Raw genomic sequence first — 7171 nt, 5'->3', positions numbered from 1 at the left:
CTACTGTTAACTAAGGAGAGGCCAGTGGTGACAAGACATAGAATATGAAATCTGATGGAAGAAAAAAGTTAGAATTTGAAAGGAAACTAAATTTAATCTAAATTTGGTACTCTAAATTTATTATTTTCCAAAGACAAAATTACAATTTAGAAAAGATATGTGACTTCCCCATTATTGTAGAAATAATTAATATTGGAGAAGCATTTTACACTTCTGTGAAAAACCTTATTTGTAATAGAAATTACTAAGTTCTTCAGTAGCCCATAATTCGGAACAAGAAAGCAAAGAAATTACATTGTAGGAAATGCCTGGAGAAACATGGTCCATCAAGACATTAAGTTCTGTATTAGCTATGCTTTTAAGCTGCAGGGAGGCCCACCCAAACACTATTTCCAAGAATAGTTTAGTACCTCTCTCTGCAATCTAAGCTGAAGAGATGGAAATTTTGTAGCTGAGTCTGCTGTAGGCTCCAGCTGACTCACATGTAATCGGTCAAACCAGTGATGTATGTTCTTCTGAGCTTCTGAAATTCCTACCAGTGGAAACCTACAGTGGAAACAAGCTGATTATTTGATGTTATTTGGCTTCCTGGGGTTCCATCATTGTGACAAACCTAACAAAATTTAGGTTCACCTAATTCCTTAATCGAAATTCAGTCTTTATTTGAGTAGGTATTAACACAGCCACACTAGGCCCCCCCCCTAATTTCAAAGATCTAGATTAGGAGTTTTGGTAATACTATAGGTTGTCTTCTACCTTAAATGTAAGGAATCATAATTACTCATCCATTTTCCCTCCTGCATGTCTCTTTGTTTAAAGGGAAAATTGGTAGCAATCAGGGTTAGGAGGCTGAAGAATCCAAGTGTTAGACTATGGTTTGTAGTTGGAAAAGTCAAAGGACACTGGGTTGGTTTCATTTGGTTTTGAATAAAGCGAGAATATTTTTTTTAATGTTTTCTTTTCTTTTTTATTATCTTTAAGTAGTTGTACAAAGAAGTTTCAATTCAACATGTCAGTTTGTGAGTACAATGCATCTCTTAAAATATAATTTTTATTGTTACTATTAAGGTATTATACAGAAGAATTACCATTTCATAAGTCAACTAATAAGTACATTTCTTTTTTTGTGTGTGTGCCAGTCCTGTGCTTGAGCTCAGGGCCTGACCACTGTCCTTGGACTTTCTCAAGGCTAGTGCTCTACCACTTGAGCCTCAGCACCGTTTACGGCTTTTTTCTATGTATGTGGTACTGAGGAATCGAACTAGGTCTTCATGCATGCTAGGCAAGCACTCTACCACGAGGTCAAACTCCCGGCCCCATAAGCACATTTCATTTTGAGCAATGTCACCCTTCCTTCACTTTCCTGTGGTTTTCTTCTCCCATCCCCACCCACAAGTTGCATAGTTTAGTTTTTCACATGCTCGAATTTTTTTAATACTTCCTACCTCTGTTTCTCTGCTCCCCGAAAGATAGAAAAGAAGAACAAACAGAACAAAGCAAAAATAATGCCACCACCACCAACAACAAAAACGTGTCCATTTTATGGAACTGGTTTCAATAACACTATTTTAAATGAGAACATAGTTTAAGACAGAAGGGGAAAAGCTCAGAAAAGCAGCTTTATGGTGTGTGTATGTGTGTGTGTGTGTGTGTGTGTGTATGTGTGTGTGTGCGTGCGCATACACACACACACACACTCTGCTGGTATCAGAAGTTGAACTGGGGGCCTCATGATTTTACTTGGCATTTTTCATTTAAACGTAGAGTACTGCCCTTAAATGTATGGCTCTGGTTAGAGATAAAAGTCATACATCCTAGCTGGTTTCAAGCCACAGTCCATAGAAATCAGCCCCCAAGTAGCCAGGCTTACAAATGTAAACCAGCAGTGCCTGGCAGGAATTATTGTTTTCTAATTTTTTTTATCATACATACCTTCAGTAGCAACATGCAATCACATTACAATTTCTATCCACTCACTGGATAGAAATTTCTATCCATCCATTGGCTTGTGGTCAGGTCCAATTTAGTCTTCTCTTCTTGCCTGTATACCTGTGATAGTTCTATCTCCTGACCTTTATTCTTTTTTCTTCTGCAATCCATTCTAAATACTACTGTATTGAATCAATGTGTCAAGCTACTTCTCAGAAACCCCAAGTAAGTTCCCATTATATATAAGCTAATATCTAAACTTGCTTCTAAGTTTTCAAAATTTGAATCTCACATCATGCCTCTAGATGAACAATGTGCCTCATGTTCTAGCTTTAAACACCCTTCCCTGAGGGTTGCTCACAGAGCTTTGTTTGGTTTTCATTCACTCACTTAGCAGACAGTTCTTTATGGATTTCATTAAAGTCTAAAGTCCTTTGAGCACAAAGGACTCAATAAAACCTACCACCAGGCTGGGAGTTTGGCCTAATGGTAGAGTGCTCGTGTGGCATGCATGAAGACCCAGGTTCAATTCCTCGGTACCACATACATAGAAAAAGCTATAATGGTGCTGTGGCTCAAGTGGCAGAGTGCTAGCCTTGAAGGAAAAGCCCAAGGACAGTGTTCAGGCCCTGAGTTCAAGCCCCAGGACTAGCAAAAAAAAATCCTACAACAAATTACTTATGTAATTTCCAGTCCTCCAAGAGCATTTGCTCCTATGTTAGTGTTTAAGTTCTGCCTTTCTTCTAGAAATCTTGGTTTCTCTACCATTCAACACATCAGAACTGACTAATAAAGTCTACTAGCCTGAAGACATGGTTCAAGAGATAGATCACCTGCCTGGAAGGCATAAGGCTATGAGTTACAAATACAGTACTGCTAAAAACATAACTTTATTTAAATTAACTATGCATTCATAGTTAAGCCAAGTAGCAATGGAAAATAGATACAAGTAATATCTGCAATCCTCAGAAACACACCAGATTACAGAATCACTGTGAGACAACTTTGGTAGTGTAGTTAACCAGGACTGCGCAACTGAGTTCGACTATACAGTTGAAAGGTGGAGTTAATTCTTTAAATAAAACTATCAGAAATGCTACACTGAATGTAACTGAACAAATTAATCCTAATACTACAATTGGCAGATAGATTTCAACTCTTATACTGACCCATATTGTTTGGAAGAAGCATCTAGAACAGTACTTTGGAGATTCTGTGACTATCAGTAGAGAACAGAAAATGCTGTAGTATGGACATTTTACCTAGTGTATTTGGAAAAATATGGCTGCGGAAACAAATACTAAACTTGAACCTGACCCCCTGACAACTAGTCTATAGGTTCTACTATGATTCAAATTTGAATATCTCTGCACATACTCCCATAGATGCACAAACACACAGACACATACAGTGTCTGTTGTAGAAAATATATGAGGACTTGCATAATGCTTAATCCTTAACGTTATTTTGTGGGCTATCCCATCTTCTCTCCGCAGGATGGGAATTTGGAACTAGTTAAACCACTCACGGAGCTCCTGCAAACATGAAAGTAAATGGTATATGAGCACACTCTGTTTCATCTATTACCTCATTATCCATCCATCCATCCATCCACTCATTTATCATGGACTCATCAAGGCTTTACACTGAGTTTTTGTTTTCCAAGCTGACTGGCTTCTGTTAATGTAGACATTTTATTGATAGCCTCTCTTTCATTAATCACAAATGTGACTGGCTTGTTAATCTGATACAACCTTCTGGAGTGATAAAATTCATATGTAGGTAGTATTTTTAGTTCTTTCCTGGATAAGTAAGATGACAATGGGAATATTCCATGCAAAGACTAAATAATATTAATAAGCATCTGCTAAGCAGGGTCAGTGAGAAGACTGCCCTCTCAGACCTACTGGAATCTCAGTGTCATCAGTGAAGGATAGTTCCTAGGGCAAGCTGGACCTTATAACCTCCCAGTAAACAGCACTTGCCTCTTGACTAACATCATTTCTACTAGCACAATGCTGTGATTTTTGAAATTGTAGGGGCTTGAATTCTTATCACTACCTCCTCTGCATTGAAAGGCCTTATAAATATACTCCCAGCAGAACTTTGAAAGAACAATGGACTTCCTGCTATTTACTTAGCATGCAAAGATGTGCCAACATGCCATCCTAAAAATAAAACAGATCTCTTCTAGCTACAGCCATCGCTCTCCTCCTTCCTCTCCCGAAAGTACTGCAACCATCTCTTTCTTTTCACAGTAAAGATTCACAAAGGACAAATCAAGCTCACTGTGCCTGACCCTAACCCCAGAGCCAGGAATTTCAATCACTCCACAACAGCTGGATCTCTTCTCCCCACCCCCACTCCATGGTTCTGATTTCTATTTTTTTTTGTAATCAGTTTAATTTTTATTAAGGAAAAGTGACAATCACAAATCACCTGCCTTGTGTCCTTTGAATTCTTATGGTTGCAATTTAGGCTTCCAGCGGATTCTATTTCATTCTGCAAAGGACTGTGCTGAATCATTAATTAGTAACAGCATCCTAATCTCCCTCTGATAGAAAGAATAAATCAGATTGAAACCTGGAGATGCAAGGACATTTTAGTTTCTTAAAATGTATGGCTCTGATTTCTGTCTTTTACCCTTAAAGTTTTCCTGCTTTTTCTCCCCTAATACTAAAACTGGGATTTTTAAATCCTACCCCCAAATTCCAGTAGTCCCATATTCCCAGTGTGACTACTTGCTAAATAAGCATAGTGAAGGGCAGAGAAAGAAGCTTTATTAGATAATACAGAAATGCTATACCAAAATAGCACTTCAGGGAGCCGGAGCCATTACTGCAGGAAAGGTCCCCTGAGAGCTAAGCAGACAAGATGTGAGACTTCACCGAAGACCAGACTGCAGAGATCAAGGAGGCTTTCCAGCTGTTTGACCAAACAGGTGATGGCAAGATCCTATAGAGCCAGTGTGGGGATGTGATGAGAGTCCTGGGCCAGAACCCCACCAACGCTGAGGTGCTCAAGGTCCTGGGGAACCCCAAGAGTGATGAGATGAATGTAAAGGCGCTGGACTTTGAACACTTCCTGCCCATGCTGCAGCCTGTGAGTAAGAACAAGGACCTGGGAACCTATGAGAACTATGTAGAAGGCCTTCGGGTGTTTGACAAGGAAGGGAATGGCACTGTCATGGGTGCTGAAATTCACCTTGTACTCATCACACTGGATGAGAAGATGACTGAGGAAGAAGTGGAGGACAGTAATGGCTGTATTAACTATGAAGAGCTTGGCCAGATGGTGCTGAATGTCTGAGGACCTTCCCAATGTCCCCAAGCCTGTGCCTTGCCTCTTGTGAGATTTTTATGGGGCCCTTGAAGCTTGCTAGGCTCCCTTGTCACAGCATACCTTTCCCATCTGGTCTCTCGGATGTTTACCATTAGCATTCAACTCACCAAATAAATTAACTCTCTTTGCCCCCCAACCCCCAAAAATAGCATTTCAGTTCTTCATCCACCTTTGGGGTACAGACATGAGGCTTCCTGGCAGCAGAAAGAGAGATATGCACAATGATCAATCATTCTCACAGGTGTGGCCGTCTTTGTCCCTGGGGGTTCCTGGGAGATTTCATCACTTGATGGGTCAAGAACAAGTCAGTCACTGTTGCCTGGTCTCTGTTGCCTGGTCATTGACTGGTGTATAGTCTGTCCTGAGCTTTGGACTGTTCATTTTATTGGAGGGATTTTTGCCTGTTAAATTCCACTTACAGAAAAAAAGCCAGAGGAGATCGGCGGAAGATGGCGGCAGTTCAGTGTGAGTCTTCTGAGCTCTCGCCAACATACCACTTACGGCAGCCTGGGGGATAGTTCATAACCAAAGTTCGATCCTAAGTAAGCTTTAGCACCCCAGAGATCTCAGTCAGAGAGGAGAAAGGCAGGAAACCGGCGCAAGAAGACAGCGTGGAGTGGCACCAGCCAAGGAGTGGCCAGAGACAAAGCTTCTCTTCTGGATCTGAGCAGACAGCGCTTCTCAGTGGTGCAGACCTGCCGGCTGCCGACAGAGCCACACAGAGCCTACGCGACCCCAGAGCCGACACCTGGCCGTGCCCAGACCTGCCAGCTTCACGGAACCAGAGAACCCAGCCATTTATGAGTACCTCCGAGGAGAAGTTTCCACTTCTGCTCGCATTGGGAAGGAATTCCCTCCCCCACCAGCTGAGAGCAGTGCCATCTTGACTGCTGGCAAAGACCAGCCAAAGCAATTGAAGCCTGAGAAGTGGTGCTGGCAGTGCCATCATTTAAAAGGGCAAAGGATTTCCCAGTGGCAGCACAGCCGGAAATCCGCCCCCGATGCTAGCGGAAGTTCCTCCCCCTGTGCCGGGACTCAGTCCTGGTAAAAATAAAGATGTTTGCCAATCAAGCAAACGGATCTGAAAAACTGCAAAGCCAAAACACAAGAGAAAAAGACTTTTTGAAGTGTTTGGATCCTGAATTTAGTGGAGACACAAGTTTTCTATCGCATTTCCCACCCACCCTCCTCCCCCCCAAAAAAACCCTTTTTTTTTTCTTTTCCAACATTCCTTCTGTCAATGTGGCCATTCCTAGAAACATAGTGTATAGACAGGATACAAATGATATTTTTATTAATACAGTCACCTGCTTTTTAATCTGTTGGATCTTAACCCTAGAATTCCTTGTCTAAGAACTCATGCTAGGGTGGGATCTCCCCCCACCACTTTTCTTTTTTTGTTGTTTTGTTTTGTTTTGTTTGCTTTGGTTTTGGTTTGGTTTGGTTTGGTTTTTGTTTATTTTTACTTTTTAAAATTTTTACCATTAAACTCTCCTATATATACCTTCCTCTTTATATATCCTTTTTATTACTCTTCTTATCTTCATAAGTTTTATCTTATTTTTTTCTAAACTTTGTACTTAAAACATTTTAATGTTTCTATCATCTTAGGTCAGCTATCCTCAAGCTATCCCCTTTCTTCATTACTATATTAATCTTATACTCCTACATTACTCTTTTCTCACCTCCCCTATTATTTTTCATACTATTTCTCTATCTCTTGTCCTCTATTCATCCTTCAACTCTTATAATGCATGGATCTACAGTTTGATGATTGTTGAGCAATACTGTATATCTAGGTGTTCAATTGTACTCCAGGTGCAGAGGGACTTAAATACAATAGAGATTGGATTGAGGGGTTTATTGTTTGGGTCATAAAACAGTGATCAGTGGTGGTATT

General features: G+C 40.6%; 1 pseudogene; it reads left to right on the top strand.

Annotated features, from left to right (window-relative positions):
- Positions 1 to 4866: 4866 nt before the first annotated feature.
- LOC150058761 (myosin light polypeptide 6 pseudogene) lies at positions 4867 to 5238 on the top strand (annotated as a pseudogene).
- Positions 5239 to 7171: the final 1933 nt, after the last annotated feature.

Source organism: Megascapheus bottae, chromosome 9 (assembly GCF_031878675.1).
Source record: "Megascapheus bottae isolate mThoBot1 chromosome 9, mThoBot2.hap1, whole genome shotgun sequence".
NCBI classification, from domain to species: Eukaryota; Metazoa; Chordata; class Mammalia; order Rodentia; family Geomyidae; genus Megascapheus; species Megascapheus bottae.
This window is presented reverse-complemented; position numbering and strand designations above follow the sequence as displayed.